The sequence below is a fragment of the Callospermophilus lateralis genome, chromosome 18 (assembly GCF_048772815.1).
Source record: "Callospermophilus lateralis isolate mCalLat2 chromosome 18, mCalLat2.hap1, whole genome shotgun sequence".
Lineage (NCBI taxonomy): Eukaryota > Metazoa > Chordata > Mammalia > Rodentia > Sciuridae > Callospermophilus > Callospermophilus lateralis.
The window spans coordinates 55,539,330-55,565,774 of NC_135322.1; the positions used below are offsets into that span (position 1 = coordinate 55,539,330).

The following is a 26,445-nucleotide window of genomic DNA, read 5'->3' on the forward strand; positions in this document are numbered from 1 at the left end:
ACCGTCCCTTATTTACAAATCTGAAATCCAGAAAGTTCTTGAAAAGTGTGTTCATTTTCAAAACTCAAATGGTAGCAAACTTGAGCTGAGGTGAGGTTTCTTAATGTAATATCCTTTTTAATGTAAATATCATAACACTCTACAATTTTTTTGGAAAAAATGTTATTATATGAACTTAGAAATATTTCAGAAAAAATCTTAAAAATAGGATAATGGATACCCATATATCCATCACTTGAATTAAACACATACTGACATTTTGCTATATGTTTATGTACATGTGTATGTATGTGATTGTGTGTGCTTCTTGTTTATGTTGAACCATTTGAAATAAGTTGCAAACATTGTGCCACTCTGTATCTATTGCTACTTGCATATAGATATTTCATCAGAAAAAAGGATGTTTCCAGGGCTGGGGCTGGGCTCAGTTGGTAGAGTGCTTACCTAGCATTTGTGAGCCAAGGGTTCGATTCTCAGCACCACATATAAGTAAATAAATAAAGGTCAATCAATAAATAAAAAATATTTTAAAAAATATTTCCAACAGAATCACAATATTAAGGTCACAATTTTTTAAATTAACTAATTCTATAATATCTAATAATTGATTTTCAGTTTTCCCCATTATCCCCAAAATGTTTTTCCCATTCAACATGTTTAATGAACATTTTTTATTATTTATAGAACAATAATGCTTAGTGAACATTATTAAATATCTGCTATTGAAGTAAATGAAGGGCTGGGGATGTGGCTTAAGCGGTAGCGCGCTCGCCTGGCATGTGCAGGGCTCTGGGTTCGATCCTCAACACCACATAAAAATAAAAAATAAAGATATTGTGTCCACCTAACACTAAAAAATAAATATTTTTTTTTAAAGTAAATGAAGCCGGGCACAGTGGCACAAACCTGTAATCCCAGTGGCTTGGGAGAATGAGATAGGAGAATTGTGAGTTCAAAGCCAGCCTCAGCAACAGTGAAGTGCTAAGCAACTCAGTGAGACCCTGTCTCTAAATAAAATACAAAATAGGGCTGGGGATGTGGTTCAATGTTCAAGTGTTCCTGAGTTCAACCCCTGGTACAAAAAAAAAAAAAAAAAAGTAAATGAAAATTCAAAATAAAGTAGACATCCTCACTGCCCTAATGAACAATCTCATGGACAGATGGAAACATACACAGAAAGAGTGATGCAAGACAGACTTCTGAAGCAGAGCTCAGGGGTCATAGGCAGAGAACCAGTTTCTTTTCAGAGGGGGAGCTTCTGGGACAGTGCTAAATCCTATACAAGTCCTAATCCTGTTCCCTCTCTGCTTAGACTTCTGAGGGAGATTTGACTTTAGGTAGACCAAAAACCAAAAATTCCTTTCTTTAGATAACATGATTGAGCCAAAATCTAGCCAATGTTCATACATTACATTTGGTTGTCTTGTTTGTTTCTTTCTTTTTTTTAATCCAGAGTACCATCCCCTACCCTACATGGGTGTGCATGCATGCACATGCTTTTCCAAGTGACACTGCCTTCTTAAAATAAAGACCAAACTGATTGATTTATTGACTGTCCCTTGTTCTGAATTTTCTGTATCATTTAATGTGTTCTTCTATCCCCTGTATTTCTTTATAAACTGGAATTTAAGTCTAAAGCCTTGACTGTATTTCAGTTTAAGCATTTTGTGCAAGAATAAAGATGTTGCTATGAACTTCACGTTGTATAATGAGAGGAAATATCACCAACATAGGTTATCCCATCATCGGTTCAGTTAAGTTTGATTGTTTGGTTAAGATGGTGGCTTCTAGATCTTTCCCTTGTAAAGATACATTTCTCCTTTAGCAGCGTGCAAGTCATTTATGGGGGCCTTTCATTGGTAACTTCTGAATACCCTGTTCTCTAACAACCAAACGATTTTTGTATTTTAGTGATAAAACCTAATGGTCCTCTCATGAATGAATTTTTACTTTGGCAGTTTACTTCAGCAGTACTAATATAAATAATTATATGGCGCTTTCCTGGACTTTAATAGAGGTGTTGCATAACAGGATCTTTGTTAAGTGTGGAAAAATCTGAATTCCAAACCACTTCAGGCCCCAAAGTTGACTAATAGACAAAACAGTAAGAAAATGTAGGATATCTGTGTTACAAGAGCAGTGAAGCACTTCTTATAACACACCCAAGGCAAACACACAGATGGCATCTAAAGCCTGGAGACTCAGAAGGAAGAAAGTATAAAAGAAGGAAATAGAGGGTCTTAAACTAAGCCTTGAGGCCATGATGAGTGGAGTTGAGAGGATGAGGAGGAAACAAAATTGGAGACAAAGGAGCAGCCAGCAAGCTAAGAGCAGAACCCGGAACACATCAGGGGAGCCAGGTAAGACCATATGTCAAAGAGGCGGGTGTGGCGATGGCCAGACCAGTGCTACCAGGAGGAACAGAAGTGTATAGCTAGGCTTAGCAGCACAGAGTCTAGCAGTGAGAACAAAAGTCTGGCTGAAGTTGGATTGGGGGAAAAGAAATGATGCAAAGAAGTGGGGGTTAGCCATCAGGGAACACAAGGGCAAGAGAAAACATTTCCTATTTGTTTGCTGATGGGAATGATCCAATAAAAGGCAAAAAATGAAAAAGTCACATACTCAAAATGTCAATCCACATTTTGCAAGCACACCTACAAACTGAAGGATGCAAATAAGAACATTGCAGTGGTCGCTTATGGAGCAGAGGGTCTCTAGGGCCAGAGAGTGGGGACAGCTCTCAGGGCTGAAAGGAAACAGATGAGAATACAAAAGACCTTGCTCAAACCAGTGTGCCAAGGCCTGCTGAATGTGATTAAACCAGTCCCTGATACCAGAGGATAAAAACAGGTGGGCAGAGAACAGCCTGACTCCTGTTACCTTGCTGTAAAACCACCAGGCAGCCAGCCCCCACCTATGGACATGTGAGGGGAGATTAAAGTCTGCAAGGGCTCAGCACAAGGGCTTAAAAGACTTACCCTTTTACAGGAAGCCTCTGGAGGATGCACTCTCTTCTAATGACAGAGTAAATTGAGAAAGAGGAAAACATGGACTCTAAGAAAGGAATCTAGCAACACCAGAGGAAGATACCTATGTCCTGGGTGGGTTATAAAAGATGCTGTTCTTACCTATAGGGAGCTAAGTGAATTGGAGACTGGAATGAGATGGGGAGGGAGAATTTTTCTTTTTCTTTTGTACTTTTGAATGCAGCTTGATTTTCTTCTTTTTTAAATCAGAACATGAATTACTTTTGTAGTTGTAATTTTTGTTGTTATAAAGTATCTGTGTCCTAAGTAGTTTATTATTTTTTTAATGGAATTTACCCAAAGGATGAAACTGAACAAGTGCCCAAATACTAATTGCTATGTTGTTTCTGATACTAAAAAAAAAAAAAAAAAAAAAAAAAAAAAAAAACTGGAAATAGCCTCAGTGTCTGTCTGTAGGAAATTAGCTAAATAAATTATATCTTCAAATAATAGCATACTGTATAACTGTTTCTTAAAAGATATGAGGGAGATTGTATTATTTCCATGGAAAGAAAAAATATTTTTAAATTAAAAAAAAAAAAGCAGATTTCAAATAACAGATAAGGGTTGGGATAGCTTAGTGATAAGAGTACCTGCTTAACATTCCCAAGGCATTGGATTTGGTTTCAGCACCACAAAAAAATAGTAAAATAAAATAATGTAGATGACATGATCTTGCTTCCCCCGCCCCCACACACACATCTTTTCCCTTTGAACCGAGAGCCTACTACTGAACTATATCCCCAGGCCTTTTTATTTTTTAATTTGAGACAGGGCCTTGCTAACTTACCCAGGTCAAATTTGTGATCCTTTTGCCTCAGTTTCCCAAGCAGCTATTGATAATAGGTATGTGCCTCTGTGCCCGGCTCACTTGTGTTTTTTTCAGATCAATCCCAGGGCCTTATACATGCTAGGCAAGTGCTCTACTACTGAGCTAGACCCACAGTCCTGTTTTTTGGGTTTTTTTTCCCTTTTTTTTTAAGTCTTGCTATGTAAACATTTTAGTCCAGAAATATACTTTTTAAATAAAACTTTTACTACATAGGGTCGGGGTACGGAATGAGTCTTAAAGTTTAGAGCTGTAGGTGCTGATGTGTGTTTCCCAAGAGAACAGTGCTGCAGGAAAGCCTTTGGCAAGAGGAAAATGACAGGCAAAATTGGTGCATATGCACACTCTGTTTGCTTTAATGACTGGAGCGCTATGCCCCCTCCAGTAGGGGAAAAGCAGGGGCTCTGCCAGCCATCCAGGCTCTGAGTCTGTGTGGGCAGTTGCACTGGTGTGACCAGACTCTTTCTAGTAGACCAAGATGGGTTCTAATCCACACTGCTGTTCTTTTCCTACAGATTTTCTAGTAGATTGATTTTGCCTATTAAAGTGAAACTCAAGTATTTGCCAACTCAAGCACTTATAGATCCAGAGATTCTGATTTGTACTATGACCTTTTGAGTAAGTCTGTCCCGGGTATGTACGAGGGTTGTGCCTCTGGCTGCCACAGTGAGTGGAGCTGAGTGCTGGTGTCTATACAGCAAGCGCCCTCATGACTTGTGCAGTTGTGGCTTATCCCCTTCCAGGGCACAAAACATAACCACCCTAATCCAAGCTTCAGATATGGCCCTGTTGATCAATACTAGAGAATGTACTTCCCTTTTCATCCTATATCTGTATTCTTATTTGTCTGAGCCTTTTCCCTCTTCCAAAAAGTATGCCTGAATCTACCTCATTTAGTAATTTTGGGTGCATTTAAAAAAAAAGTGCAGATTCACTTTGTCCCCTCAGCTCTCCATTTCATTTAGCAAGTGGATGGAATCAAGCTGATGCCTGAGAAGAACCACCAGTGGGTCCCAGTAAAGTAGGAAAGATGGTATTTTCTGCTGCTCTCTAGCCAGAGGTGTGAACAGAATTAATTGATTTGTGATCTTTATATATATTTTTTCTTTTTTAGTTGATGGACCTTTATTTTATTCATATATTTATATGCAGTGCTGAGAATCAAACCCAGGGCCTCTCACATGCTAGGCAAGTGCTCTATCACTGAGCCACAACTCTAACCCTGATTTATGATTTTAAAGATCTTCATTTGATGGTTTTTTTACAGCTAAAAAGAAGGAGGAGAAGGAGAAAAGAAGAGCTGTTCTACACATAGACATCTACACTTTAGGAACATTATTTGTTTCAGGTTCTTTACACCCTCTTGCCCCTTCTGCTATGTACTGTTCTTATGTTCTATGTAATTGTTCTTAGCCGCTCTCGTTGATTTCCTTCCCACAGCCATTATCTTTGCACTTCTGTTCAAGTGTGGTCCCTAAAGTGTTACCTTCCCTCAGAGCTTAGATTCAGATATATCCTTATACATTTTTCTAGACTGGGCTTATCTGGTCCCCAGGCTGCTGAATCATTTACTTCTAGTTCAGATCATTCCTCCAGGCTTCTGTTCAGTACACTAGATAAACCAGATGTTTCCACTTGCATGCTTGTCTGTAACATTCCTCAAACTTAGTTTGTTCAAAACTGGACCATCATCTTTCTTGCTCCCTTTCCAGGAACCCATCCTTCTTCTAGAATTCCCATCTCCATCAAAACCATTTACCTAATTCCCTAAACCACATACTTGAACATCATTGTTAACTATATCCATATCCCCATTCCCCTTGTAAGCTAATAGCAACTCCCAGAGAACAAACCATTTAAAGATCTTTTTAATCCATATAATTTTCTACCAGGGATGAGTATAAATTATTGGAGGATGGCAAAAAACTCAATAATCAGAGAAGGGAATGGTAGAACACACCTATAATCCCAGCAACTCAGGAGGCTAAGGCAAGAGGATCATTAAGTTCAATGCCAGCCTGGGCAACTTAGCAAGACTCTGTCTCACAATAAAAAATTGAAGGGCTGGGATGTAGTTTAATGGTAAAACACCCCTCCATTCAATCACTAGTACCACAAAACAAGAACAACAACAATAAAACTCAGTGATTATTATAAATAATAGTTCAGAGTCAGGTCTACCAGATGTCCCTTCTGGATTCTGAGTCCCCAATGGCTAATTGAGCAGTCAGCTTAGGACCTCAGTAGTATTACCAGGGGTTGACAGGGCAATGAGGCCTACTTTTCTCCATTCACACTACCGATAGCCTGAATGACCATAGCAATCTCCTAACTGCTCTACAAGTTTCCAGACCCTAACATTAACTTAACTGCGCTGTGGCCAGAATGGTATTAAATATAAACTATCTCAGAATCTTTCAACAGTGTGCAATGTTTCTGGAATGATGTACCCAGATCCTCAATGTAGTTAACCCATGCCCTATCAAATCTGGTCCCTACATAGCCTCTTTAGCTTCCACTTTTTGCCACTCTACCTGTCAACATTTTATAAAAGGAAACCTATTAATTGAAATAAGTGCTTATACTACATTATAAATACACATCTTGATGAATTTTCACAAACTCAACACCTCTGTGTAAACCATATCATAGGACAATCCCCTATGCCCTTTCCCTCTCTCTGCCCTAGTAGTGAGTGACTGCTCTTCTGTCCTTATAACTGCGTAGACTTACCTGGCCTATTTTTGTACTTTTAAGTAGATAGAATCAAATAGTATATAATTGCAGGTCTGCCTCCTTCACCCTGCCTCCTTCACTCAGCCATCCATATTGTGGCATATTGCCGTAGACCTTTCATTAGCCTTAGTTTCTATTACATGAATAGACCACATTTTTTCTATTGGTTCTTGTACTGGGGCTGCATAACAAAATGTCCCAAAATTTAGCAGCATACAACAAATGTTTCTTGTGCTCATGGATTCTGTGGGTTAGGTATTTGCAAAGGGCACTTCAGGAGCAGCTTGTCTCTGCTTCATGATGTCTGGGATCTCAGCTGAAAACTAGACACTGGGACACTGGTGTCTTTTGACGGCTCATTCTCTCATAAGCCTGGCTCTCTGCAGAGACCTCAGCAAAGGCGGTCAGCCTAACTGTTGATGGGTGCCCTCTCCTTGTGGTCTGAGTTTCCTCAAGGCATGATGGGTAGCTTCTCAGGGCAAGAAGGCTGGGCAGCAGCTGTATGCTTTTCATGGCCTAGCCTCCCAGGTCATAGCATTTCAGCCTGTACTCTGTTGGTCAGAAAGCCCCAAGCCCACTCAGATTCAAAGGAAGGGGAAACAGGCTGCAGCACTTGATAAGGAATGGCAAAGTTCTGGAAGTGCACATGTGACTGGGAACAGTCCTGAGACCATTTTTTAGAAAACACTGTACGTTTTGGTGTCTTTCTGATCCAACCACACTGATCCTCTTTCAGTTCTTTGAAAGAACAGACTCTTCATCACTCCAAGGCTGGCTGACTTTTGCTTATCCTTTAGTCTCAAATTAGACATTCCTTCTTACAAGAAGCCTGCCTGCTGTCACTGCCACCTGAGCCCAAAACCTTCAGTGTGAGTCCCACTCCTAGTTCCATGTGGCACCTTGTCTTGTCCCTATCATAGTGCTGATTATGAGATAGTACTCTTGCCTGTTTACTTTTCTGTGTCTTCCATCAGATTTGAAACTCCATGAAGGATATCTTTCTATGCTGAATATTTTTCTGTGCTGTTTAGAGTCTAGCTCAGAGCCTGGGACATACCAGGCAATAAAAGATTTAGCCTTCATGTCCAGTGACTAGAAACAATGATGTGTGCACAAAATTGTACACTAACATGGTTTAATACATAGGATTAGCTATGTTGTAGGACATGCAGATACACTTCTGCAAGTATTGAGTGTTACAGCAGGAGGCAATTATAAGTATAGACTGTCATTTTTGAACCCTCTCCTTCTAGAGGTAAGAAGTGTAACTAGCTGTGACATGGATCATATAAATGGAAGCAGGTGATCCTGTGACCAGCAATCCTAGGCCCTCACTATGAGGGAAGGTGTTGCTCTGAGGGGACTACTGAAGTCCCTCTAGTTCACCTCTGAGATGCAGGTACTGTGTTGGTCCAGTGATGAACCCAAAAGGCAGCCAGTCATCACACCACTCCCGCATGTAAGCCACAGGAGGATCGCCTTCTTGCCTTCTCTTTGTCTTTATATGAGGAGTGAGGCATCCATTTTCAGTTCTCCTCCCCTCTGCCTCCCTTGTCCTGGACCACTTACCAACCAGTTTTCCAGCATTAAAAAATTTTAGGTCAATCTTCTTTTCACAATTGGGGTTGTTTTTAATACCGAACTTCCCCCTTTTCCGTTTTCCTCTTTGAACCTCCCTGTAGTGCACAGGTTTGATAGTGTTTGTTTTATGATATGCTGTCATTGAACTGAGCAAGGCTGCTTTCTTGGTCATTCGTACATTGATTTGTTCCCTATATTCCAGTTCTCTGTTCCCTCTCCTTCATAGCTCACTGTATGAGTGCATTTGATATGTATTCTCCTACTGGTGTGTTTTTGGATTGTCACTTTATGTGTGTACGTGGATTTTTTGTGTTTTTGCTTAGAATTTTAGTTTAGTTGTGTGCATGTTTTTAACTCAAGAAAATGCCATGGTGCTACCAATTGTTTCTTCTTTTTTCTCTTTATTTTACTCAATATTGTTTTTAGATCCATTCTGTGTGCACATGGCTTGTGCCTGCTGCTGGTATTGAGGGTGGGGGTGTCCACTGCATTGTTTCATAGCATGTGTGTTCTGCCTGACACGTGCCCATTCCTCATAGGTCTTTTCTGGGCCACGTGACATGATACTGTGGCTAACATCCTCTCCTGTCTTCTGATTGCCTTATATGAGGCTTTTTCTCTGGGAAATAACCCAGAAATGGGACTACAGGACCATAGCGAACTTTCTAGGTCATCTCCTCTAGGGACTCAGAAGATATGACAATGTCCTGTTTCTCCCCATTTTCTCCTGTGTGTTAGGAATGTCCCAGCTTTCAGCTTGGCTCTGGAATTTTACAGGATGCCATTCAGTGGGCAATAAAGTTTGGGATTTTATTCTCTTGTATGTTGATTTGAGTTTTGAGTTCATTCACTTTGAATTGTTCAAACATGCTGTTCCTTCTACATCCACATATAAAATGAGCCATGATGGCTGGGGTCTGTTTGGCTATCTTGTGTCCGTGACTGTTTCTAGACCCTGTTTGGAGGCAGTGTGGGGTAGTGGTAGGTGAAACAGTGGAGTCAGACTGGCATAAGCATGATTTTGGCTTCTCCACATATGTGCCAGTTCAGGCCATAAGTTGAGATCAGGCCACCAGACTACAGGGTGTATATGGACGGTCCACATACGAATACATAGCCATTCCAGGCTGCCCATCCCTTTGTTTATGAGATATGAGAACCCACAGCAAGAGTGTTTAGAGAAAGGTGCACAGTGTTCCCATAAGTTGGTGTCTAAAGGGTGTGAGCTCGTATTTAAATCTTTGCTATCATACTGTGAATTATTTATGGGTGGACTTATATTGTGTCTAAAATTTGCTTCAGAATAATCTGGTGCAGGGGGAGTGGGTGGAGTAAAGATCAGATGACTATGTAATTTATCATTCAAGCTCAGGCATGCTTGAGATTGAAAGAGGGAGCTATTAATTACATCAGGACAATCTTAAACCTGGATTGTCCTGGCAAACCAAGACATGGACACCCCAGGGAAATACAAGACAGGAATGACCCTTACTTGATCATTTTGAAACTGGGTAATGAGTACCTAGGAGCTCATTATATCTGTTTTTTTTTTTTGATTGTTTAAAAAATGTCCATGACAAAAAAGTTTTTAAAGAAGGAAAGTTATCAGACTGCTGATGTATTTAGAAGTTTCCACTGTTCTGGAAATGGCTGCTGGGTCCCTTGCCAACCCCAGTCTGGGATAGTAAGCCCAGGTCATCTGATGTTGGCCTCTCTTCCATGTTTCTGGGCACTGTGTGTGTGTGTGTGTGTGTGTGTGTGTGTGTGCGTGTGCGCGCGTGCGTGCGTAGGAGAATAGATGGAGAGGCCCTGCCTGCTCTGGTTGGTAGCATGAAGAGAAACTGCAGGTTGTTCTAGCCTAACATGTCTTGGTTTAGCATGGGGACAAAGGCTGGCCCTCATCCTGTCCCCAGTACTGTCAGGGCCTAAGTGGCAACTGAAACAGATCCCTTCACACCTGCTGCATACCACAGCCTGGCGGCAGGTTACTCAAGTCTGTGTGCATGCACATGTGATTATTATCTGTGCCTTTTATCAGAACCATGGGTGGCAGGAAGCAGCATGACCGCAGTGAGTTCTTAACCGACATTCCGTCACACATACACTTCCCATCCTACTTAACCCTCACTGGTGTGGCAGTTGCTGGAACCTTGAGTGGTAGAAGGCAGCCTGTGCTGGGAATGGACTCAACAGGCAGACATACTCTTAATTTGTTATCTCTTTCCTGTTGTACAGCTGGGCCTTTTTCACACAGTTCCACGAAGTGTGATATTCATTCATCCAACAGATATTTTCAAGAGCCTCTCGTATGCCAGGCTCTGGAGATACAGCAGTAAAAGAAACAGATTCTGCCTTCAAGGAGCTTATTTTGTAATGGGGGCAACAGACAGCAGGTGCAGCGGTGGTGAGTGCTAAGAGGAAATATAAAGCTTGAGGGGTGGGGGCTGAGGGATTGAGTTGAAAATGGGAACTCTTCTGATGGGTTGTCTAAGTAGGTGCCTGAGAAAGGAGCCAAAAAGCAGATGTGAGTACAGTAGGGAGTAAGCAGGTGGAGAAGAAGTGTCACTTTTCACAAGTTGCTTAGTGTTTAAGAATTGACTTTAGGGGGCTTGGGTTGTGGCTCAGTGGTAGAGCGCTTGCCTAGCACATGTGAGGCATTGGGCTCAATCTTCAGCACCTCATATAAAAATAAATAAAATAACAAAGATGTCCAAAAAATAAAAAATAAAAAGAATTGACTTTAGGATGATGTTATGTGGAGGTCATTGGCAACTGTGGTAAGGGAGGTTTGGAAACTGGAATGGGTTCATAAAGGACTAGAAGGAGAGGAAGTGAAGATAGCCATTTTAGCTCTTTTCATGGAGCTTTTTTTATAAATAAGGCAGTTACTGGAGGTGTAGGTAAGATTGAGAAAGCATTGTATAAACTGGGGAATGGTACATGTATACTGACTCAGGAGAAAAGGGAAAATATGTTTAACAGAACTCATTGTAAATGACCCTTTTACATGATTTAGCAAATATCAAATGTCCCTGAACATGAATGGTAGTACCCTGAGATCTGGTTCAGTTTTCTTCTTTGGAATTTCATCAAGTAAATCATAAATGATTGGACCATTCCTGAAATATCTGTTATAATGTTTTGATCTTTTTTCTATAATACTTCTCATGTTTTACAAATTTTATGAACTTTTAGATTATAATTCCATACCCTTTTGATAGTCTAAATCTATGGATCCATTTCCCCAGAAAAGCACTCTGAGGACTAGGCATATTATTTCTGGAGGTTAATGGATCTTGAGTCCATTCCAAGAGTGTCCAGGTCAAAAAGCTGTGCATTAGATATATTCACTAGATGGCCACTGAAAGCTGTGAAAATCACAGAATGAGAGCTCTTGGCCATTTTTTCCCTCTTCTTTAGTAGGTCATCAGTTCACTGAGCATAGGAATATGTTTTGCCATATTCCCTTACCACTTAATATCCAGAATAAAGATGAATGAACAGTCTGAATTGGTTGCTTATCCTGAGTGTGGCCAGTGGAGCTCCAAGAGAACACAACCATATTCCATAAGACTGAAGGTTTGTGCCCCATCCTCCATTTGTGTGTCAAAGCCCTGATCCCCGGTATCAAGGTATTTAGTGGTGGGACTTTGTTTCAGGGGTTGGGGGTTGCTTTAGGAGTTTGCAAGGATAGAGTCCCCATGATGGGACGGTGCCCTGGGAAGAAAAGGAAGAGACACAAGGGTTCTCTGCAAGCCAGGATGAGGGCCCTCACCAGACACTACATCTGCCAGCACCTTGGTTATGGACTTCCCAGCTTCCGAGCCTATGAGGAATAAATGTTTAAGCTTCACAGTCTGTGGTATTTAATTACAGCAGCCCAAACCAATACCCACTTCTTTACCATTTTTAGCAAGCCAACTACTCTCTCCTGTTTAAATCTGATCCTTTGGAAAACTAACCATGTCTTCCTATGCCATTGTATTAGTTTCCTTTTACTGCTATAAGAAATTACCACAAATTTGATCATACATTTATTTATTTTCTTCCTTCCTTCCCTTCCTTCCCTTCCTTCCCTTCCTTCCTTCCTTCCTTGAGATTGAACCCAGGGCCTTGTGCATATTAGATAAATACTCTACCACTAAACTATTTCCTTAGCCCCACCCCATTTTGGTTTTGTTTTTTTATATTGGAAATTGAACCCAGGCCACTTTACCACTAAATAAGCTACATCCCCAACCCTTTTTTAAATTTTTTTTATTTTTAGATAGGGTCTTGCTAAATTGCTAAACTGGCCTTGAACTTGCAATCCTCCTACCTCAGCCTTCTGAGTCCCTGGGATTACAGGCATCTACCACCACACCCACCTTCTCGGGTCCTTTTTATTTATTTTTTATTTTTTGACAGGGTCTCACTGAGTTGCCCAGACTGACCTCAAACTTGTTACTTCGCCTCTAGCCTCCTGAATAGTTTGGATTACATACATACACCATCACACCCAGCCTGACATTTATTTTCTTAACATTTTTTGGAGGTGAAGAATCTCAAATGAGCTTAACTGGGCTGAGAGGTAGCTCAGTGGCAGAGCACTTGTCTAGGACACTGAAGGCTCTGAATTTGATGCCCAGTATGTATAAATAAATAAATACTAAATTAGAAATTAATTAATTAGAAAACTAAATTGATCTTACTAGGGATTGAACTCAGGGGCGCTTAACCACTGAGCCACATCCTCAATCCTTTTTTGTATTGAGTTGTTGAGGCTGGCTTTGAACTTGTGATCCTCCTGTCTCAACCTCCCAAGCCACTAGGATTAGAGGTGTATACCACCAAGCCTGCCTACCTTACTAAGCTTTTTTTTTTTTTTTTTTTTGAAGTTGTAGATGGACCTTTATTTTATTTATTTATATGTGGTACTAAGACTCGAACCCAGTGCCTCACACATGCTAACCAAGTGTTCTGCCACTAAGCCACAATCCCAGCCCCACTTACTAGGCTTTTAAAAGCAAGGTATTGTCAGGGTTGCATTCCTCCTGGAAATCCATTTTTTGCCTTTTCAGCCTCTAGAGGCTAAAATGTAACATCTTCAAATTTCTCTCTAACTGCTTCCATAGTCGTTATCTCCTATGTCTCTCCAACCTCTCTAGTAAGAGCTAGGGCAATTACATTGGGCCAATATGGATAATCTCTCCCATTTTAAAATATATATATATTTCCCCCAATGGAAGCCAAGAGCACTTTACCACCGAAATATATCCCCAGTCTTTTTTTTTTTTTGAGACAGGGTCTCGCTGCAGGCTGGCCTCGAGATTGCCATCCTCCTGTCTCAACCTCCTGAGTTGCTGGGAGTATAGGTATATGCTGCCACATCTAGTATAAAATTCTTAATTTATCACATCTGCATAGTCCTTTTGAATGTAAGGTAACATTTGCAGCTCTGGGGATTAGGATGTAGATGTCTTTGAGGACCTTTATTCTTCCTACAACACACTTGTACAGTTATGTAGATATGTTCTCATTCAATTGTTAGGTTGTTTAAAAATAAATTTCTGTAATGAAGATAAGAAAATAGAATCTCGGGGCTGGGGCTGGGACTCAGTGGTAGAGCACTTGCCTTGCATGTGTGAGGCCCTGGGTTCAATCCTCAGCACCACATAAATAAAATGAAGGTATTGTATCCATCTACAACTAAAAAATTTAAAAAAGAAAAAAAAAAGAATGGAATCTCAGGAAGGTGAAATGGCCACATTACTTAAAATATTGAAAGAAGTAGCACTTGAATACTTGAGTCCTGAGTCCAGATCTGCATTTTTCTGTTCTTTTTTTTTTTTTCTTTTTTTTTTTTTTTTAACTGAGGATTAAGCCCAGGGGCGCTTAACCACTGAGCCACATCCCCAGCCCTTTTTATATTTTATTTTGAGACAGGATCTCAAGTTGACTAGGGCCTCACTAAGTTACTGAGGCTGGCCTTGAACTTGCAGTCCTCCTGCCTCTTAGCCTCCCAAGTTGGGGGCGGGGGGGGGGGGCGGATTACAAATATATGCCACTGCACCTTTGCAGTGTTTTTCTGTTCTATGTGGCTGCTTGTTTTTTTATTCTTTCCATAGGGTCTCACTGAGTTGCCCAGACTGGCCTCAAATTTGTGATACTTTGCCTCTAGCCTCCTGAATAGATGGAGGTATTTGAATAAATGATATCTGTCAATATTTCTATTCCTGAAGCCTATATTCAGGGAAGTCAGTGTGCTGACTTGAAATGAGGGAATGTCAAAATCAATGTAAAACTATTCTTCAAGGTGAAATGTCAAAATGACTAAGGAATTCCCATTTTATGTGGTCCTCTCATAATATGTTTCTAAGGTCTAATTCAGAGACTGCTTACTAGGGTAATTCTTTGTCTGTTGATACATGCTTGACTGTTGCATTGTATCACACACCTTTCACTTTCTAGCCAGATTACTTATTTTCATTGGGAGATCCTTGGCTTTGTTAATATTGGAACTTTTGCCATTACTGAAAATTTATGAGGTGTCCTCATGTTCTTCCTACCATATTGAAGTCTGCCCTCTACCCTTCTTGCTTCCACTGTCTGCCCTCCCATTCTTATGTACCAGATTCAAATAACTTGCACCAGAGAAGAAAAACAATACAGTAATACACTTCACACACCATGTGTGGAGGTCATACACTATTTTAGAAACCTTAGATTTCATTGTCCTTCTAATTTGTGCTGTGTCTCATGGATGTGCCTGGGAAATTCCTTTCTACCTTTTGGTCTGTACTTTATATCTCTCTAGGGTCTTCCCACCTTTTCCTCAGTGATCATTGTAGTCATGGATGATAAAAAGCAAGGCCTGAAGCATGAAGGCTTTTTTTTTTTTTTTAAACCCTGATAGTTCCTTTGATAGGGCTGATCGCTGCCCTGTTGTTGAGCTTTCAAAACAACTCTGTCCTACGCTTTTGGCTTCTTCTGTAGGTGCCATTTCAAAACACAGTTGTGGCCTACAGGACCATGTTCTCTGAGTTCCTGCCTCCATCTGCTTCAGTTTTGAAGGTACAGCTGAGCAGAGGATGCTTTGATGAGAAGGGGCCAGGTCGAGGTTCAAGCAAGAAACCAGTCTGCAGCCTTGCTAGGGCCCAAGCCTGAGCGGTAGCTTTTGTGAAATGAACACAGCAGCATGTGTTCTGCAACCTGGGATTATAGTAGGAGCCATGGAAGAACCTTCTAGTGTACCTCCAGTGATATGAAGGCCAGGCCTGTCATCATTAATAGATGTAAGTTACACAGTGTGAAGCAAATGGTCTTGTATAAACAGTCACTTAGATCATAATGTCACATCCATTGGCTAGTGAGTCAGATACTCTGCTGAATATGATCTAATGGTGTGTTCAAGCATTTTCTTTCTTGTCAGTAAAAAATTCCAGTGGAGTGGACACTGCCTTTAAAAACCCAGAAATAAATTATTGATTCTGTGTAGATATTTTTGTAAGATTTCCCATCTTTGTCCTTTTCCCTTCTCTAACTCTCCTTTATTCCTCCAGCCATACCCCCAAACATACATGTGCACACATTCATTCTGTTTCTCTCCCTCTCCCCCTCTCTGTGCCCCCATATTTCCCCATTTAAAAAAAAAAAGTGGAAAGCTAGTTGAAGGTTATGGTTTTAACTAGATCAATAAAGACCCATGAGTTGGAAAGCAGTCTATATCCAGTGGAGAAGCAAGCCTGCTGCGGGGCACTTCCCAGGCTAGTTTGGTTTCTTTGGAAAAGTCGCTGAGGTCACCTGCTATGAGTAAGGCTCAACCTGCAAGGTTGATATCCTGCCCAGCAATGTCACCCTCAAGCTGGAGGAAGTGATTCTCCTTTCTTTTGTAATGTAGAAAAAGTCCACAAATCCTTGCCTTTTTTGATTAAAGACCAGTTTTTTGATAGTTTGTTTTGGTACTGGGGATTGAACCCAGAGGTACTTTACCACTGAGCTATATAGCCCCAGCCTTTTTTTATTTTTATTTTTTTTAGTGGTTGTAAATGGACAGCATGCCTTTATTTTATTTGTTTATTTTTATGTGGTACTAAGGATTATACCCAGTACCTCACACATTCTAGGGAAGTGTTCTGCCTCTGAGCTACAGCACCCCTCCCAAAATTTTTATTGAGAGATAGGGTCTTGCTAAATTGCTGAGGTTGGCCTTGAATTTGCAATCCTCCTGCCTCACCCTCCCATAGTTGCTGGGAATATAGGCATGTGCCACAATACCAGCCTTAAAGACCAGTTTTTATTGTTGCCTTAAAGAGTGTTCTTGGACATTGCGCCAACACTATAAAATCCATAGGTGCATGGTATGTTGGGGATTGAAATGGAGGTGGGACAACCTCAGCAACTTAACAAGAACAAGGTATTCAGTTAAATAACTAAACATTTCCTGACCAGATCTATCCCCATTGCCTTCCTTTTAGGTAATCTCTAATGTCTAAGAACTAGAAGTAGTTCTGGCATGAACCTTTGGATACTGAACAATCTTCCTCTTTGAACAGATGGCCCATCCTTTAAATAAGACATCTCCAAAATACAAGCCAAATGTTCCCCTGGAGACCTTTAGATCCACACTTTTGGAGTTTTAATTGGATGCCCCTAAACTTGTCCAATCATGGCAGCCAGGTGACAAGGAATTATAAATCAACATCCATGTTAGCCAGTAGTTGGAAACTTGATTCCCACTCACATTAAGGTTTTTATGTTCTTATAGTTGCTCAGGTTCAGTCAGACCTTCAGGTCTCTATCCCTGACTCCAGTCCTTTCCCTCCTAAGCAGCCCTTCTTCTTTCTGGAAGAAATGAGTTACAGGGTCAAGGGAAGAGAGCCAGTAGATTGCCAGAGCTCCTGCTGCTGGCAGATGCTTTTCCTGTTCTTCAAGTGACTGGAATGCTGCTGTTGCAAGTTGGACTTGCTGGCTGGCAGTGTGGGTTTGACATCTGGATACTCTGTGTACCTTTACATGCACACTGTACAGTTCTTCCCTCTGTTCTGCATGTGGATATCTTCACTGAGCCTGTTCTGGTTTGCAGCAAATGAGCAGGAATAGCTTTATGTGGTATGTGATTGAGTCTATATATTTGTTCAAGTATGTATTTTTCATATATTCATTGGCTTAAAGGCATATCCATCTCACAATTTAACAACTCTATTTCCCTTTTTTTTTTCTAAAATATTTTTTTAGATGTTGATGGACCTTCATTGGATTCATTTATTTATATGTGGTGCTGAGAATCGAACCCAAGGCCTCACACATGCTAGGCAACTGCTCTTAACACTGAGCCACAACTCCAGGCCCACATATTTCCCCTTTTTTGTTCTTTTTGCAGTGCTGGGGATTGAACTCATGCATACTAGGGAAGTGTTCTAAACTAAACTAAACCACATCTCCAGCCCCAAATTTAACAACTGTAAAATCAAGATATGCCACACAGTCATGTCTTAAAATTATAATTGGCAGCCTCCCCTCCTACTGCCAAAGGTTCATAATGATGGCTCTCATAAGTGATCAAATGATGACATCTCGGAATCTACAAAATACTTTGCATACATACAACTCATTTTTCACTTTTTGCATGAAGAATTTATGAATTCCTTGAATCGTAGGTTTATCAGCAAGCGTCAGTATATTAGAGCAATACCAATTCAACCAATAAGAGGGCCTTTCCACATTTCACATTGCCTTACCTACTTGACATTTATGCATCCATCTTTGGTTGGGCTTTAAAGCAATTCTGGACAGTAAACAGAGCACTGCAGATATTATAATAGCTTGTATGAGGTCACTTGGCTGGTAACTGGCAAAGTCTGGGTTTTCTAACTTCTGGTATCTTTCCTTCAAACTAGTCAGCACAGAATCTGGAAACAGAAAATGTTGGGGGTGGAATATAGTGTGCAAAGAGTAAAGAATGGACATCATCACTCCTGTGAGAATTCGTGTAGTAGATACAAGTTGGGAATCCTGACACTCAATAGAAGAAATGACTAAGCACAGTATGTTAGCTTATCAATATGGAATGCAGACATTAAAAGTGATAAGTATATAGATTATTATTGATTCAAGAAAGAAATTATGTATATTTAAAGAGCAGAATATAAATATCCAAGCAGACAAGGTTCTGGGAAGATAGTGGCTAGAATACATGCCCAGTGCCAATTATTACCTCTTTAAACCAAGTAGAGAAGCAGGCCAGCAGGGCCCGGAGGGAGTTAGAAAATTCCAGAGACAATGTAAGAGAAGTTATGGAGGAAGAGATACTTAACAAAAGTAGTGGAAGATGAGGACTAGATTATGACATAGTATCCAAGAGTCTTTTCAGCTTAGGTGCTTAGCACATGCATTTATTTTCCTGCAGTGTGAAGCACTACAGGAGGGGGACTTTGTCCACTGTTGTTACTTGCCGCAGTCTGGCTGGGCACAATTCACGATCCACTTATCAAGCAGAAACGAACTTTATTTTTAGAACACAGGCTGCTCCACACTAGCTCTTTAGGAATTCCCTCAGAGCCCAACTACCACCACCCGCTTCTCCAGCCTCTCAACCCCCGCCCCACTCCTCCTGCTCTTGAGGCTGATTGGCTGGGTCGCATGGGCGGAGCCAAAAGAGTCCCCCCAATGAGCAGCTCCGTGGTCTAAATGGCAGGGAAACAGCCCAATGAGCATCACCGCAGAGGAGCCAATCAGCTGGCAGCTGAAGTTTGCTGGGGCCACAGTGAGCCAATCAGCTGGAAGTTTGCTGGGGCCCCTTGGGCTGTAGTTCTCAACAGTTACCCAGAGACCCAAAGCTCCCAGGCTACCAGGCTTTGTCTCAACACCTCTTTCCTGACCACTGCAGCATTGCAAATAGCGTGGTGAATCATGCACTGGCTCTTGAGGTTTTCTTGGACCTGTATTCATTACTTCTACTCACATTTTTTTGGCTAAGACAGTGAACCTACCCTTAACTTCAAAGGGAGCAGGCAAATATAGTTGTACTGTATAGCTTGAAGAAGGAAAGCTAGAAATAATCAGTAAATAGCATTCATGACTAATCACTAAGGAAATGATAAAACAGGAAAAACAAATTCTGTAAAAGAAGGAAGACCTGAGTTTGCATACTGAAAGGTATAGCTGATGAGAAAAGATATACCTAGCATATCCTGGTAACATTTTGAACTCTTAGGATGAAAAGAAAAATCTTTCAAGCTTTCAGGCCAGGGAAACAAATAATTTACAAAGGGGGAAAAATCACATTGGCCCCCAGATTTCTTATTTGCAACACTAAGAAGCTAGAAGATGGTGGAATTTCCTCTCTATATCACTAAAGATAAAAGGAATATTCCTTTATGTGAAGAGAGTTATAAGGAATTGGCTCACATGATTACAGAGGCTGAGAAGTCCTAGCCTATCACCTGCAAACTGGAGACCCCAGAAGTAATGAAACATTTCCAGCCTGAGTCAGGAACCAGGAGAGCTGATGGTGCAAGAGCAAAAGAATCCTGTACCCAGCCATCAGTGAAAGAAAGGTATTCTGAGTGTATGCAAGGATTCAGATGTGTCTCCCACTGTCTTTGTTATGATGCCTAGATGCTCCACCCTTGCTGGTCTAATGCATCAAGGTCTCAGCTTACCTGTCACCTCCTTAGAGCCTTTCCTGACCACTAAATTTACCTTAGCCAGCACACACACACCTTTTTTCCCTGCTTTCTCTTCACAACACAGCTTCCTGCTTGATGCTTTTGTTCAGTGTTTCATCATGAAAATTTCTAATACATAGAAAAGTTGGAAGAAGTTTAATCCATGTGTCTTTTTTTTATATATTTCCTTTTAATGCAGCCATCAGTACACTTCCTCTAAAAGCTTCAGTGGATATGTCATTGTATTTTTTAATGGGTTTTTCTGATTGAAGCAAAATTTGCAAACAAAAAATCTCAAATCTGAGAAGTTTTTACAAATTAATGCATGTATATATACTCCAAACCCTTCTCTTGATATAGAATACTCCTATCACCCTAGAAAGTTTTTTCATCACTTTCTCAATCTCCTACCCTCTAGGGACAACCATTGTCCCCCCCACCATGATCAATTGGTTTTGTCTGTTCTAGAACTTACCATAATAATTATAATCATCCTGTGTGCTCTTTTGTTTTTTGTTTCTTTCTTTTTCTATGTGTGCGAGGTGCTAGGGATTGAATCCAAGGCCTTGCACACGCTAGGCAAGTAAGTGCTTTACCACTGAGCACATCCCAGCCCCAACTTGGCATGTCTTTAATGTTCATCCAATTTGTTATTGCTGAGTAGTTTTCCATTGTATTAAATGAACATTCCACAGATTCTTTATCCATTCTATTAATGGCCAGTTTGGCTGTCCATAATACAGCTGTGATAAACATTCTTGTAAATGTCTACTTGCAGACATGTTTTCATTTGGAGGTGGGTAAATATATACACGAGAAATTACTTAGCTCACAGACTGAGAGTATGTTTGTTTTATAAAGAAATGCATGACCTTTGTGGCTGGGCTTGTACTCAGTGGTAGAGCGCTTGCCTAGCATGTGTGAGGCACTGGGATCAATTCTGAGCACCACATATATGTAAATAAATGAATAAAATAAAGATCCATCAACATCTAAATAAAATTTTAAAAAAGAAAAAGAAAAATATGACCTTTTCCTAAAATGGTTATCATTGTACACTCCTCAACAATATATGAAAGTTCCAGTTGCTCCACATCCTTACCAACGTGTGGCATCGTCAGTCTTTTAAATTTTATTTTTCACATTTTACTAGACAGGGTTCTCCAGAGAAACTGAACCTCTATGTGAAGAGAGTTATTATAAGGAATTGGCTCACATGATTAGAGAGGCTGAGAAGTCCTAGCCTATCACCTGCAAACTGGAGACCCCAGAAGTAACAAAACATTTCCAGCCTGAGTTCAGGAACCAGAAGAGCTGATGGTGCAAGAGCAGGAAGAGGCTCATGTCCTAACTGGAGCACTCAGGCAGAACAGGAGCAGAGTTTCACTTTCTTGCCTTTTTATTCTATTCAGGCCCTCAACAGATTGGATGAGGCCTGCCTATTGGGGACGGCAGTCTGCTTTGTATAGTCTGCCACTTCCAATGCCAGCCTCATCTGGAAATACCCTATGGACACACCTAGAAACAATATTTAGCCAAATATCTGGGCCCCCTATCACCCAGTCGAATTGACACATAAAATTAACTATCACAACAGGTATGCACACACACATACACAAATTGATTTTAGCTGTCAATGTAGGTCTCTTCAAATATCTTCTTTTGTCTCCTGGAGAAATAGGTGAGCCCCCAGTCCCTAGAACAAAACTGCAGAGACTGAGTCTTTGTATTGAAAGAGACAAAAACCAGTGGTAGAGCGCTTGCCTAGCATATGTGAGGCACTGGGATCAATTCTGAGCACCACCATTCTGAGCACCACCACTGGGATCAATTCTGAGCGCCTTTTCTCAGTTCAGAATGTTCTCCAGGAGACACTGCCTTGCACCTCAGCAATTGATGAATTGTACATTTGTTTTTTAGTAGGAAAATGTATTTGTGTCTGTGGATGAAGAATGTAATACCTTTACCAAAGTCATCCCATGTTACCTCTCTGATCTTCTATTTGTAATAAATCCTTTTTAATAAATTCATTTGGTCAAGTCCCATTTTATTGACATTAAGCCCCACAAGAATGTGACAGGGAGAGATCAGAGTTGGCAACTGGGAACTGACCTGTAAGAACAGAGTTGGGGGAGTTGATCTTGGAGCTTCAGGCTGAGAGGAGTCCGCATATCTCCTCTTCCCCCAGACAGGAGGCCTGCCCCAGTGAGGGTGATCATCTTCCTTTACCCTGGTTGCTTCTTTTGATTCTTCTACCTTTAGGTGATCCCAGAGACAAGCAGAACTGGGGCAGCCATTAAAATAGCGCATCAGCATAGGGAGGGAGGAGAAGGAGGGGGAGAAAACTGGAGCAACATGCAGTCAGCACACGGTCCTGCCAGGGGAAATCAGGTCTTAAAGGAGAAAGTAGCAGTTTTGGATAATGAGAAGTATATTGGTCCCCAGAGCTCAAAAACTAACTTATATTATAAGCTGAGTGTTATAATGGTTTAGGAGAGTTCTTCTAACTGAATCTTGTTGACCCATCCTTCCTTAATTGCACCAGGAGACGGGAAGGACCCTGATGATGTCTGAGGACCAGGGTACCTGACCCAGGAAGATGCTTGTCAATGCACGTGACTCTGAGTGTTCTTGGAATTACCTACCAATGGGCCGTTCCTTTGACCTGGCACTAAAACTGTCACCAGGGACAAGGACAGACTTGTCTTCTCTTAGGAGCTTTGGTCTTTGGTAGATGTCAAAATAGCAAGGTATTCCCCATGTAAGCATAGTGCCTGATGAATTGGACTCTCCTCCATTCTTCTGGATGTAGAAACAACCTATCTGATGATAAGAAAAAGGAAAGAAATGAGGTCTTCATTAGAATTACTCTCTTGGCTACCCTCAGTGGAATCCTATATCATCATTTGCTTTATCGAGCCACCAGCACAGAATAGGACCATCACAGATAAGTAACCTACGGTACTGTCAGACAGTTCTTCCTCATTCTGAGACACTGGCAGAAAAGGACAGGAACCAAGTTCCTACCTTTGCCTCATTTTGATGCAAGAGACAGTGGCTTAAGGTGAATGAGGGCCAGCAAGCCTGAGCTAGCTGACATCTCCCTCCATGTTAGTGGCAGACATGTAACAAATACAGGTGGACAAGCACCTGAAGGCCTTGGAGGGCTGGCTTCTCTTCCCCTGCCTCCAGGGTATACCAGGCAGCATCTGATGTAAGAACAATTTGAGAGAGTTCTGAAGAGCCTACCTGAGGCTTTCTCTTGAAGGAATGTAAAGCCTCCCTGATTGACTGTTCCCAAGTTCTTCTGAGGCCTCTGAGAAAATTTGACAGAGTCATGTGAACTGGATTACTCTGCAGATCATTGGTTTATTTTTGTTTGCAGGGCTGTTTTTCATTTGGTACAGATTTCTTTCCAAGTGGAATCAAAATTTCCTAGATATTTTACCTTCAGATAGCTCACAAACATCACAGTATTTATCATTCCATAGGGCTATTGGTGCTGAATCAAGGCTGGACAATTACGAGAAAAGATTGGGGCAGTAGAGTAGTAGTTCCGTCGTGATCATCAGATGACCTTTCAGGAAAGAAAGTGGGGACATTAGTTTTTTTCCCCTTATCTCTCTGTATTTTTCTGTCCCTCTTTTTTCTTTTATTTTCCATTTAAAAGGTAATTTGTAAACCCAACATCTTAACCAGTACTGTAGGCTCAGTGCCAAGTGGAAAGCAGAACTCTGTTCTTCCACATTAACAGAATTCCCAGAAAAATTAACTAAATTCACCATTGTGATGGGATTATTCAGAACCATGGGTACTTCAGGAGAAATGCAACGACATGTTGTAAGTTTTGAAATGAGTATTCGCTAAGACCATGTCTGTGTTTGTTTTGCCATGTAACTCCTCTTTCTGTGCTAGCCAGCAGTGGCACAGAAGTGCTAGCTCCGTGGGCACTCTCAGGTCATGTCCTAGCTCTGGCTGTTTCTAGCTGCATTAACCTAGAACAGCTTCCTTAATCTTGTGGTCCTCAATATCTTTGTCTGTGAAACAGTTAATAACAGCACCTACCTTATTTTTTACCTTGCAATGAGAAGGCATGTAAATCCTTTTTGGACAGTGACTATCCATACAAATAAGTCAGTAAATGCAAAGTGTTATTTCTTTATCATCATATGCAAGAGGTGGTGCCGTGGAGGTTAAACAGACTGTTGTTTCCACATTGGCAGTATGGAAAGTGCCAGTAGCCGTGCACAGTGCTCTAGAAGTTCAAAGGAAACTGTGGGATCCAGCAGAGATGTGGCTGCTGGCCACTTCCAGCAGACTGCTTGGCCTGTGGCCAGTCTTCCCTTCTTCAGGGTCCTACAAGTACATCACCATAGACCACAGTTATCCTAAGTCCTTCCTTTAACCCTTTTGTTCGTTCCTGTCCCATCCAGTGCCACTTGGCCCAATGATGATTCTACCACCTACATTTGGTTCACTTCTTTTCACAGTACTTCCATGTTTCTTGTTTCATTTAATCCTTGCAAGAGTAAAATGAATTCCCCTATCTTTCAGATGAGGAGTTTAAGGTCCACAAGGGGTAGATTAGTTGCCAGGGTCTTGAAGCTAGAACACCTGGGTCATCTTCCCATTTCCCACTTACATAGGGTTATTTTGTGAGCCTTCACAAAATAACACATAACATAAGCACCCAGGGGCACTAACCTCCCTTTAATTAAAATGCAGGCCTCCTGTCACCAAGCTTCTTCCTCTCCAGAGGCAACATCTCCCAGTATACCTCTTTTTTCTTTTTTGCAGTGCCAGGAATTGAATCCCGGGCTTCATGCATGGAGGGAAGTGGGCAGGCATTTTGCCACTGAGCTGCATTCTCAGCCTCCAAACCTTCCTCCCTCCCTCCCTTCCTTCCTCCCTTCCTTCTTTCCTTCCTCTGTTTTGTTTTTATGTGGTGCTGAGGATTGAACCCAGTGCCTCATGTATGCTAGGCAAACACTCTATCTCTAAGCCACAACTCCAGCCCCTACCTCTTTCTTAAAACGCTGTGGCTAACTCTTTCTTCCCTAGTGGAAGAACTTTGGGCTCAGAGCTAAGAAGTCTAGTCTTGGCTTTACCATGTCACTCATGTGACCTTTCAAGACTCCAAGGCCTCATTGGGGCCTATTCTCTCCTCTGTATAATGAGAGGGTTGCTCTGATCCTTTTCCCCCCATGACATACACATTTGGTGACATGTCCTGGTAGACCTTCTTTTTGGGTGGCCTACTTACCAACACCTTATCTATAAATTGACCCCCCTTTTGCACTCAAGGAACCACACTGGAATACAGGGAGTGCACATGCTTATATTGGGAAACCGTGCATCTATTCTAAGTTATCAGGAAAGTGGGGAAGTGTAAGGCTTTTCCTGGTAAAAGATTACTTTGAACACCTCAAAAGGACCTCGAAGAGTACCTCCCTCCGTGCTACTACAGTCTCAGCCCTCAGTCTGCAAGCAGGATTCTAACTTAGCAAGTTCAAAGTGCAGGTGTCCTGTAGCCACTTAAAGTTTACAAAACCTTGTTCTTTTGAATTGGAAAAAAACCACAACACTGTGAGAACACCAAGGGACTGGGGTTAGAAATGAAGAGCATCTTCATTCTGAGACTCAGGTTCATTCCTCATCTCTCCATTGTGTATGTGGCACTGGATCTGCACATTTTTAAACTAGATTATAAAATAATCAGCCTGGTGCATTTTAGAACCAATTCTACCAGAAAATTGGAGATGGAATATCACTCTCTTTACTCCTAAGTTCTTTTTTCAGTCTTTTGGTTTTTAACTGTGCAGAGGTCAGAAATGAAAAAAATTTGTCTGGAGTCCCTGGATTGGTACCATTTCCAAGGCTTTTTAGCTGAGATGCTTAGATAGTGATAATCTTTGAGGGAAGGTCTTAAGGGATTGGGGACCATTCCATAGAGTGAAGTGTCCACTTTGACCATAGTTAACCAGGCCCTGAATTTATTGTTTGGTCCTGTAGTTCAAAGCATTGTCACTGGAAAAAAAGAGTATTTGGGAGACTTGAAGCAAATGCTTGTGCCAGCTTGCCTCCTACCTCAGTGCCACCCACCCCAGTCACAACTGTCCACACAGATGAGGGAAGTAGCCACAGGAAGAAGACTGGGAAGGTATGAACTCTTCTCTGTTATGAGACCAACAAATGTCAATTTTGAGTGCTTGGCCTTTTATCTGTTTCATAACTAATACTAAAGACAGTCATTACCAACGTCAAATAAAATTGTGGATGAAAAATTTGACCAAAAAGTAACAGGAGTGTGAAATCTTCACATAAGGAATTAGATATGCCATATTAGGAAGTGCAGATGGGCAAGTAGGAATCATAGTCACCAAAGAAAAGCTGTTACATATAAACTGATGCAAATAAATAAATAACTTTTCAATAGCAGTGAATCTTTTTGATAGAACTTACATGGAAAAGAATTGACCCACTTAACAATTATTTCAATAAAAGTAAAATGGAAAAGATTGAAAATATTCGTTTCTATTGTATTAAAAAAAGAAAGGAAAACTAGGGATCCAAGCATAGTGGTGCACACCTGTGATCCCAGTGACTTGGGAGGCTTAGGCAGGAG

At 41.1% G+C, this 26,445-nt stretch overlaps 1 protein-coding gene across 3 annotated transcripts in view; it reads left to right on the plus strand.

Moving 5' to 3' along the window:
- The window catches only part of Znrf1 (zinc and ring finger 1), a 103,390-nt gene that overhangs the window by 59,301 nt on the left and 17,644 nt on the right, over positions 1 to 26,445 (plus strand). The window lies entirely within an intron of this gene.